Source organism: Haliotis cracherodii, unplaced genomic scaffold (assembly GCF_022045235.1).
Source record: "Haliotis cracherodii isolate W230 unplaced genomic scaffold, xgHalCrac1.p SCAF_7, whole genome shotgun sequence".
Lineage (NCBI taxonomy): Eukaryota > Metazoa > Mollusca > Gastropoda > Lepetellida > Haliotidae > Haliotis > Haliotis cracherodii.
Genome location: NW_027266330.1, coordinates 36,552,702 through 36,565,020, shown reverse-complemented (window position 1 = coordinate 36,565,020; position 12,319 = coordinate 36,552,702).

Here is a 12,319-nt window from a genome sequence, read left to right as displayed (position 1 = left end):
CGCTCGGCATTAAGGGGATAAAACAAGGACTGGTCGGCTCGGAGTAAACTGTGTTTGAGTGGGGTATTCATGTTAAACTGCGGCATGGTGACTCAGTGAGCTAGCACTATAAATCGAAATCAGTCCAAGCAGCCACACAAACACATACACGTGCATGCACGTCGCTATAAAAGTGCAATAATCTTGGAAGCGACGTTAAACCCAATTTCACCTCACCTCACCAACTTATGCTCGAGTAATGTCCCCCGCCATACGTGTGTTCAAGTAATGGGTCTCCCGTCACACAAGTGTTCGAGTCATGGGTCTCCCGTCACACATATTATTTGTTTGTTGTTTAACGCCACGGTCTGTAAACAATCGATTCTGGACCAGACAATCCAGTGATTGACATCATGGGCAACGATCTACGCAATTGGGATACGATGACATGCATCGACCAAGTCAGCGAGCCTGACCACCCGATCCCGTTAGTCGCCTCTTACGACAAGCATGGGTTGCTGAAGACCTATTCTAACCCGGAATCCTCACGGTAACCCCGTCACACGCGTGTTCGAATAATCGGCCTCCCGACACCTGTGTTCGAGTAATGGCCGGGCCCCCCTTCAAACCTGTGCTGGAGTAATGGGTCCCCCGCCACACCTGTGTTCGGACGATCGAGCGAGTTAGTGCTATGTACCGTTATCATGGTTGATTTGCGTGTCAACGTTCTCCGACTTTGTCGGTCGATGCTCACAAAAGTCTACCTGTGGTTGACCTGGTCTAGGTTTATTAATTTTATACATTCCAGACCGCGTTGACCTAGCTTATCCAGTTTTCTGCGGCATGAGCGCCGATTCCTCCAAAGCTGCCAGTCCTGTCGGGATTCCAGGGAATATTATGTCCGCGGGAAACCATCAGCCGACTAAAACTGGAATCGGGTGGTTTTAATGTGCGATCTAGCTGAATCTGTGCCAACGATGTGGATCGTTGCTTTCCCTGTCAATCACTGGCGTACCTGGCTCATACTACGTTATTAACAAAGCGTCAGTTATAGAGATGGAATATTGTCGGCTGTGATTCCCCTCATCGTTGCTTTCCCTGTCAATCACTGGCGTACCTTGCTCCAACTTCGTTATTAACAAGCGTCAGTTATAGAGATGGAATATTGTCGGCTGTGATTCCCCACATCGTTGCTTTCACTGTCAATCACTGGCGTACCTGCCTACCACTTCGTTATTAACAAGCATCAGTTATAAAGATGGAATATTGTCGGCTGTGATTCCCCTCATCGTTGCTTTCACTGTCAATCACTGGCGTACCTGGCTCCTACTTCGTTATTAACAAGCATCAGTTATAAAGATGGAATATTGTCGGCTGTGATTCCCCTCATCGTTGCTTTCACTGTCAATCACTGGCGTACCTGGCTCCTACTTCGTTATTAACAAGCATCAGTTATAAAGATGGAATATTGTCCGCTGTGATTCCCCTCATCGTTGCTTTCACTGTCAATCACTGGCGTACCTGGCTCCTACTTTGTTATTAACAAGCGTCAGTTATAGAGTTAGGAATATTGCTGGCTCTTAGTCTCTCCCTCAAGCGGAGACGGCGACATTACTGAAGTCATTGCAACATGTCCCACTACCGTCCGTGTAGACTTGCACAAGTCTCTTGAGCAATATTTATTAGTGTTAATCATAATTTCTAGATTATATAAATAATAGCAACCGAGAGACTGGCGCCCTTAGATGAATGGTCCGCTTATCTAGACCTGCCTATTATAAGGAAGAATTAATATACATCCATGGACTTTCAACACAGACTTGGAGCAAGGCTACAGGTTGTGCGACAACGCCCATTCTCCCACAACCAGCCGTGTTCCAGCATTAGGTAGAAGACCTCGCCATGAGGATGTATGAAACCGTTTAATGTACGTCTTACAGCACGATGAAGGTGGCGCATCCCCCCCTGGGGAGAGGGGAGGCTGGAGAGTTCTTTGAGGCCAGCAGTTTACTGATTCAGAAACAAAGGCATCGGCTACAAGAGGGAAACATGACGTCTGGCCGACCCCAGTTAGTTCTTTTAAATCAAATCTCACGCTGAAGGCGCCTCGCGGCGACACAAAGGAGTCTCTATATCCCCCAACCGACTTAACTTTATAAATCGGATTTATTCCGCTTATTCAGCGAGATTTGATCGTAATACCGGCCTCGGCGGGAATCGGGCGAGATCCGCACTCGTCAACAGACCTACTTCTCCACATGGCGAGAAAAAAACTGGCGTCAAACAAAAGTTAATTTTTAAATGTAAACATAAGTGATGTGATGCTAGATAAAATGTGTTGGTGACCTTGCCACACAGACAGAGGTCAACAGGGGAAATTCCCAACAAGACCTCCAGTGTTCCGTTATTTTAGAACTTGGCCGCAGATAACTCCACAAACACAAGTCTCACTGTAGATCACACATTCCCGACTCTTTTGAACTTGAGTTCAAAACTGGATGATATGGAGAAATGTAGGAATAGCATCGAGAGAGGTGGGATATAAGCATCGAACATACGGAGAGGAGCGTGAATAATTTTGAGGAGTGGGAATAAAAGCCTCAAGATGCGGGGAGGAGATATAGAGAATATAAGCCTTAAGATACGGGGAGAAGGGAGTGGGAATATAAGCCTCAATATACGGGGCGGAGAGATTGGGAATATAAGCCTCAAGATACGTGGAGAAGGGAGTGGGAATATAAGCCTCAAGAAACGTGGAGAAGGGAGTGGGAATATAAGCCTCAATATGCAGGGCGGGGAGATTGGAATATAAGCCTCAATATACGGGGAGGAGGGAGTGGGAATATTAGCCTAAAAGATACGAGACAGAGAGTGGGAGAATACAAGCCTAAAGCATGTTAAAGGTACGGAGAGGAGCACGAATAGATTTGAGACAGGGCAATAAAACGGAAGTGGACTTGTTATGTATTCAGACTCTTGTGGTGAGGACATTCTCGTTTACGAGTGTAAATACACCAGTGAGTAGAAACGTGTTGATAGACAGTGTTCGTGTGTCGTCTGTATACTTCTGAGTATAACTTTACGAAACATCTCGTTACTTTGGGGGAGACAGTGAGAATGAGAAAGCGAGTGAGAGGGCGAGTATTATTGAGTATTAATCTCCCTCTCGAGATATTATGGCGACTGAATGTAATTATTCAGGACCAGGCAAACCAGTGATTGATATTATGTGCATATTCGGGTACGATGACATGCAATCAACCAATTCACCGAATCAGAGCGCCTAATCTCCTAGGTCGCCTATTACGAAATAATAGGTTGCCGGGAACGAAAAGGAGAATAGTGATATGAATTCATTCCTGCTAGAAATAGACCGCCTCCGTGGTCTACTGGTAGAGCGTCCGCCCGGAGAGCGGAAGGTCCGGGGTTCGATCCCCGGCCACGGCATACCAAAAGACGTTAAAAGATGGTACTTGTTGTTACCCTGTCTGGTGATCGGCATTAAGGGGCTAAAACAAGGACTGGTCGACTCGGAGTCAGTATACTGTGTCTGAGTGGGGTATTCATGTTAAACTGCGGCATGGTATCTCAGTGAGCTAACACTATAAATCGGCATCAGTCCGGACTAGTACAAAGCAGCCACACAAACACACACACGTGCAGACACGTCGCTATATAAGTGCAATAGTCTTGGACGCGACGTTAAACCCAATTTCACCTCACATCACCTGCTAGAAATAGTCGAGGTAGCAATGTATTAGTGAGGGGGAAATGCGGGAGGATGGGTCAAAATGACGCAAACCATAAAGTTTGGTAACCCTTTCTGTATTCATAAAAAAATATTCCATATGCATATTCTCTACCAAAACAGAGTCGATTGTACGATTCCGACTTTTATTATAAGCATGTGTTTATGAATCTTTCTCAAATAGTGATGATACCAGAATCTCGAAAAAATCTTATAGCTCTAAATGAAGCAAGATTAGTTTAAACAGAGGTTCAGAATCTCCCGTCTCAGTGTGGGTTCTCTTCACTTTGCTTGTTTCCATCAAAATTGCACATGTTTAGAGACCAAACGTTGGTCAAGAGTAGGATGCTGCAAATTCCGGGTCCCAGACGCGACCCGTTTGCTCAAGGCTTGACTCCATTCTTCTGACGCCTTTGTTTGTTTGTTTGTTTGTTTAACGCCATACTCAGCACTATTCCAGCTATATGACGGCGGTCTGTAAATAATCGAGTCTGGACCAGACAATCCAGCGATTGATAGCATGAGCATCGATCCACGCAATTGGGATACAAGTCACCGAGCCTGACCACCTGATCCCCTTAGTCGCCTCTGACGAGAAGCATAGACGCCCCTTACAAAAATATGGGTTGCTGAATTCCTATTGTAACCCGGATCTTCACGGATCTCTCTGATAGTACGTACGTGTGAGTGAGTGAGTTTGGTTTTACTCCGCTTTTAGCAATATTCCAGCAATATCACGGCGGGGGACACCAAAAATGGGCTTCACACATTGTACCCATATCGGGAATCGAACCCGGGTCTTCGGCGTGACGAGCGAACGCTTTAACCACTAGGCTACCCGACCGCCCCGATAGTACGTACGGTGATGTTACTATGATATACTCGACTATGAGTTTGACAGTAGTCAATTTGTCCATCAGCTTATTCTTAGTCACAAGATCAGCGAATTGTGCGGAATGGACGGTAGAAGAAAATGGATCGAGAGTAATCCAAAATTACAAGGGTAGACTGGTGTGAGTTTGTTTGTGTGTTGTTATACACACCGGTCAGCAGAATTCAGGGTATTTCACGGAGGCCTGGAAATACGCCCCGTCTAGATCTGACAAACCAGTGACCTTTATCCCACGTCGACGGAATGCGACCCGCAATCACTGACACTGACCACCCGATCTCGTTTTATCGCCTCTTGCAAGTAAAACACGCCGAGGACCAAGAATCGAGTGAGTTTGGTAACGCCGTTTTGAACAGTGTTCCCGTTATATCACGACGTGTTAGCTAAATGTGAGATGAAAACCGGAAATGATGCGGAAACCGACGGTCATAGTGAGTGAGAGAGTGGGTTAATTTTAACGCCGTTTTGAACAGTGTGCCCGTTATATCACGACGCGTTAGCTAAATGTGACAGGAAATCAGGAAATGATACGGATCTTTACCGCTTTGATGAAACCCACGGTCATAGTGCGTGAGAGAGTGGGTTAATTTTAACGCCGCTTTGAACAGTATTCCTGTTATAGCTCGGCGTGTCAGCTTAATGTGGGAGGAAAGCCCGAAGTGATGCAGGTCTCTGACGTTTACCACTTTTGTGAAACCCACGAGCACGGGTATGGTACTGACAAACCTAGAACAATAATCGGGTCGAATTCGAGATTCGAACCAACGACGATAAGTTTCTGCCACGCCTAAGGGACATTACTCTGCAAAGCGACAAGATGACTGGGCCACCCGTGCCCCCAAACTAGAGAGTGATTTCGGTTTAACGCCGCTGTTAACAGTATTCCAGTTATATCACGGCGTGTCAGCTTAATGTGGGAGGAAAGCCTGAAGTGATGTAGGCCTTAGACGTTTACCAATTTGGTGAAACCCACGAGCACGAGTATGGTGCTGACAAATCTAGAAACATAATCGGGGCGAACCGGGATTTGAACCCACAATCATAGGTTCCTGGCGTGCCCAAGGGACACAACTCTGCACAGCGAATTGCGGCGCCTTAGACGACTGGGCCACCTGTGCCCCCGCCCAAAAACTAGAGTTGACTGCGTGAGGTCACAACACAATAATACAGATGACGTGGACTGTTCTCTCGTACATTACGACATCACACCAGCGGGCACAGCTCGCCGGCCAACCAACACCCACACACGGGGCGCAATTAGAATATAAGTGTTTCATCGCAAAAAAACACATACTCGCAGTTGGGGCGTTTTGAAGTATTTTACCCAAGAACGATATTTTGCCCTGGTGGTGAAAAACCGATATATCCTCACAGTATTTTCCATAAACACATTAGGCTGTCGGGTAGCCTAGTGGTTAAAGCGTTCGCTCGTCACGCCAAAGACCCGGGTTCGATTCCCGACATGGGTACAATGTGTAGAGCCCATTTCTGGTGTAACCCGTCGTGATATTGCTGGAATATTGCTAAAAGCGGCGTAAAACCATACTCACTCACTCACCCATATACACATAACCCAATGAACACCCGGTTTGGAATTGATCTTCAGCAACCCATGCTTGTGACAAGCAGCTAACGGGATCAGGATGTCGGGCTCTCTGGCATGGTTGATGCATGCCATCGTATCCCAATTGCGTAGATTGATGCTCGTGATGTCATTCATGCATAGTGTTACGTTGACGCCATTGTTTTCATTTCAAAGTATTTTCTTTTTGTACAAACAGTTTAGCGACATTGGTTTGAAACAATACATACGCAAGCTACAACAAATTGAAAGGGGATATTACGAGACAAGAGGTCTACCGACACACCATGAAACTACACAAAGGACAGATTGTATGGACGCTTCTATCGATTTCAGTTTGTTTATGACAGGTGACAGGTGGGGGAACCATTCATAAAATCGTCACATTCCTCTCTCGTTTGTTTGTTTGTTGTTTAACGCCGCACTCAGCAATATTCCAGCTATATGACGGTGGTATATAAGTAATCGATCCTGGACCAGAAAATCCACTGGGTGACATCATGAGCATCGATCCACGCAATTGGGATACGATGACATGCATCAACAAAGTCTGCGAGCCTGACCACCCGATCCCGTTAGTCGCCTCCTACCTCGTAGAGGAAGAGGTCGCGTGTGGGACACGCAAACCTTCGTAACTCGGTGCCTTCGTCCCCGCACCCAAACCCCGTCTCACCGAATTTTTTATCCACAAAGTTTTAATTTCTTAAGGATAATTTTGAATTTAGAATCAAGATAATTTTATACACAAATGTTTCGATGGAATATTACGCTTTTTTCTTTGAGCTATCAGAGCCGCTCCTACAGCCCTGTAGCATGATAGTAGCGAGTTTGGCTAAACACGACTCACACCTCAACACGTCAGCTTAACGTGAGAGGAATTGGAAAGCCCAATGTCATTAAACTCATACTTTCAACCCGACACAATACCTCTCTGCGTGAAGACTATGAGAAGGTCCCTTTGGGTGAGTTTTATTATCAGCAAATGAGCGGCTAGGCTTCTAAATTCTCGGTAACATTCGTCACCACGCGCCTCTTTCCGTAACCAACAACCTTTCTGGCTTGTCAAGGCATATTATCACTGACTTTATATTTGAAAACAATAAAATGTAACAGTTTTGACAAAAGTATTCTGAAATATCAATTGTTGCTTCGTTCGTTGTAGTAAAGTTTCAAAAGTCTGTTGTAAAGGTAAATTGCTTCATATTAAACAAAATGTACCGTCATATTTTGTCTAAGATATTTACCAAAACAGGGACTTAGCTTTATACAATTTGATATATATGTAACAATAGGGACACTATAATGTAACAATTCGGACAAAATGATTCTAAAATATCAATGTTGCTGGATTCGTTCACTGTAGCTGGAGCTTAACTTTAGCTCAGGAGATATGTGTAACTGTATGGACATTTTTGTAATTTCTTTAAAAAAAACTACTTTTAATATTATACATTTGACAATTCAAGGGTTGCAAACACACATTGTTGTTGATCCATTGGTCTACACAAGTTGGTACCTGCCCTAAACAAGAAGGCATCCCCCCTCGGCCTACAGGTTTCTCTGAGTGGCGTACATGGTACGGATTAAGATTGTTTGTGTGTCGTTTAACGCCGCACTCAGCAATATTCCAGCTATATGACGGCGGTCTGTAAATAATCGATTCTGGACCAGACAATCCAGTGATTTACACCCTGAGCATCGATCTACGCAACTGGGATACGATGACATGCATCAACCAAGTCAGCCAGCCTGACCACCCGATCCCGTTAGTCGCCTCTTACAACAAGCACAGTCGCCTCTTACAACAAGCACAGTCGCCTTTTACGGCAAGCATGGGTTGATGAAGACCTATTCTATCCCGGATCTTCACGGGTCGCGCTATTGACCTTTTTCACACTTTCGCCATCTTGGATCGAGAACGAGGCTTGGAGAGCATAGCTCCATGCAGTGTGAGTCGCATCAGCTCATAGGGAACAGACAGCATGTTGTGCATTTCTCTGATGGACATTTCAAACAAACAAAAAAATGGTATCCTCTGTATCTAATACAGAAAATATTTCACATTTAATCGTGAGGTCCAACTAAAATATGCCTGTAATACACTGGAATTAGCATTTTGCTGTCAGGATCCCGGAAGTGAATCGAAAGGTGCTATTTCGAGATACGTATTTCAGAAATAGATTGTTTTATCATAACCTCGTCGGCATATAGGTACAATGTGACAGTACATTCAATGACAAAAGTTTTGTATTGCAAATGAACCGCATAACATGAAACACGCCAGTGTACTTTTGCAAATTTGCTCAGTCAGTGTGTGGCTTGGCAAACCCGAGATCGTCGATCATGTTTATTTCACGTTTCATAGTGGTGTTTACTGCACAACGCACTATCGTTTTGCCATGAGTCCAGTTGACAAAAGACACTTTTTCTGCTATGAGTTTCATCTTAACATATTACGATGTAAATGAAATTAGTTCACAAAATAATTCGTGTGTCAAAATATATATTCAGAAGGGGCGATAACTCTATTCAGTGTGTACAATGACAGATGATACTTTACTTGTTCTTCAAACATCACTTACTTAACTGATTATTGCCGACTGAGATTGCACCGTGCACGACAAAAGTGATAATGTGTGAACTGTTTAAAATAAGTTAAAAGGAAACTAAAATTGATAAATATAAATAATGCACAACCACCAACTTCTTGAACACCCTCACCTAATCCTGTATGATGATAGGTAATTGTATATCAAAAGGAAGCTACTAATACATTTATCCTGAATATTTTGAAAATGTCTTGATCAGATATGAGTACAGTTAAAATAACAAAAGATAAAAAAGAATCAACTTCAATTGGTAATCAAGCCAAGATAATATATATGTATCGGTACAAATGATGTTGATGGAACAATCTGGATTTCTTATATTTAACAAAGATTAACAAACCAAAATTTTCATATCTGTATTTTTCACAATATAAGTTTTCAAAACTTAACATGGACCGGTTGTCTTTGTCAGTCAAAAGCACCTAATTAAATTCCAGGAGAAGAAATAATGTTTCTTGCTTGTAAACAAATGGTACAATGTGCTTTTTTAGTGTCTGATAAATATTCGCCATGTTGTTTTGTGAGTGAATAAGGTTTTTAACTTCCTTGTCCCATTTAAGTGGAATGTGACAGGAAGCACATTTGTTGATTGAAAGAAAATGGCTTTTCACTTCCTCGTCCTTTGACAGGACGCACATTGTAACCAGTGTGTTACTGTCAGCAGAAAGCTCCTCCAGACATCCATCACCGGATACTAGTACTTCATTGTGTTGACTCGCTGGCCTGAAATGAATAATTCAATAATATTGTAATAATATTTCTACTTTAATAAAATATTTTTATAAACAATTCATATTCACCTTCTCTCAAAATAGTGCTTATTTAGAAAACAACATTCATCTCAAATTGAGAAATTTAAGGAAAATTAATCACAGTGTGTAACATTACATGCAACTTTAGAACAATCTTGAAGGCATCAATTCATCTGATATGTCTAAAACTCAAACAGTATATTCTGTGTAAACAGTAAACTCAACAGATGCATCAATTTAATGACAGTGTACTACAGCTCTTTATATCAATATCACACAGAAATTTACTCTTGTTTTAATGAAACACGTTTTGATATTTGTATTACCGGTATGTATTTAATCATGACATACTTTGTTTAGTCTGACCATATTGAAAACATACTTTCGCTAGAGTGAAATAAATATGATTTTTATCAAAATCAGGTGAAATATCACGTTTTGTCATGCCTACAGACAGTCTACCTCATTGACACTATGGTAAGGTCATGAAGATCACAAAGAAAATATAAGACTTGAATTTATTTTGTCAAATATAATGTTTATCTCTTCTTGTTGATTACTAAAGTTGATATCTTGACTTGAAAATATTAACTTTGTCACATCACAAGATGAGATAAATTCATGCTATCATCGTTATTTGACAAGGAAAACAAATTTCCTCCATGTATTTATATTTTTTTATATTTCTCGTTTCGATTGAATTATAAAAATTATTAAAATGATCACACCACTTGACTTGATTGAAATAAACTAAAGTTCTAAAGATTGTTAACAATAGTAAAATATTACATAATAACAATATAATTATTGCAAATGACACAGTAAGCACAACTATATTCTTACATATAAATTGATATGATTAATAATCAATAATGCATGGCAATTGCTTACATAAAAGAAATCATTTTGTTTTTAAAGTTTCAAAACATGTTTGTTGACATAAAGCCAGATGGGTTTCACAGTTAAACAAAGAGAATAAATGAGTTGTGATTGCAATACGCATTGGAATTAAAAATAATTCTTTTTATACTTTAAGCTTATAGTAATGTCAATATCAATTTATGCATTTGAAATATTTGAATACAAACTGTTAAAGAGTTATCTGTTTGTGTAAATTATATAAAGATCACATGTAGATTGAACATTTACTAGCCATTAATTAGTTGGGTTTTTGTTCATTTCATGACATAATTAATTTGGTACAGTAAAGTAAATATCATTTTGGTAGAAATATTGTTTACAAAATTGCAGATCAAACTGTACTTTACTTCAAATATTTAAACACCTTTTATGTAATAATTCAGTTGAAATATTACACCTCATGGTATCTAATCTGTCAACATTGAGAATCAAAATAACAACTTTCACAATATTGACAGCACAAGTAGATCTAGAGGTCTAATATTTTATTGGAACGCATTTGAGTCCATTACAATTTACATCAAATACACAACTGATGCAAAATTCTGATTTGTTACGATTGTAAATTCTCAGTAGATTACAGTGATACATTATATCAACATATCAATTTAGTTAGTTTCTGACATATATCTAGATATGGTCAAAAGGTCGATATTTCGACTTCAAATACAACCCACAAAGTTGTTATAACTCACATTAAATATTTTGGCTTAATGGTGTATAAACAATGAATTATTCTTTACAAGATCTCAGTAGCATTTGTATTAAGTCTGTTCAGCTACCATAAACTGCACTGGGAGTTACCAGGTGGTCATGGATATTTTAAATTGAAATCACAACAGAACGGCCAGACTAAACTTTATATCGGTAAGGAGACCAGATAACAGTTGAATAGTTTGTCAATGATAAGAATAAGAACAATGTTCAATACTTACGATACATGTAACGGGGTGGTTAAATTGTCACAATTGGTCCCGATTGCGTGCCTTCTTGACATCTCCATGTGTTTCATGTGCTATCCAGCCTTCACCTTCTGCTCTCCAAGCCTCGCTTTCAAACCGGAAGTAGCGAAGTGTGAAAAAGGTCAGTTAAGAACTGTTATTCCTTCTTATATGTACACTATGTATAAAACAAATCATGTGACACCATAATTGGGTTTGCAGTCTATATTTTCACCTGTGGCGTTCTGACTTTTTAGTGTAGCCTTTTTCACTATGGGTTGTGGCAATTATGACCTTTTTTCTGTGGCCGTTTTGACTTTACCCTTTGGGGCCGTTCTTACATGAGGTCGTTTTGACCTGCTTCCAAAGTTTCCAACATAATCAGGAAATCTGGGATTGGATCCAACGAGCATAGGTTTCTGGCACAAAAAAGTGACATAACTCTGCACAGGACAGTCCCTAGGACGACTTGGCCTCAAGTATGTACACATTAACCACTGAGACTCTTATTGCTGTTATCTATAATAATGTGGATAGATAAGTGTGTTGGCTAAGGAACATGCATAAACGCCAGTTTCATACCATGCCCTAGGAGGAGACCCATGAAGATTCCGGGGTGGAATAGGTCTTCAGCAACCCATGCTTCCCGTAAATGGTGACTATGCTTGTCATAAAAGGCGAGTAAAAGGCGACTAACGGGATCGGGTGGTCAGGCTCGCTGACTTGGTTGATGCATGTCATCGATCCCAATTGCGTGGATCGATGCTCATGATATTAATCACTGGATTGTCTGATCCAGACTCGATTATTTACAGACTGACGTCATATATCTGGAATATTGCTGAGTGCGGCGTTAAACAACAAACCAACCCACCAACCCTAGGAGACCAAACTA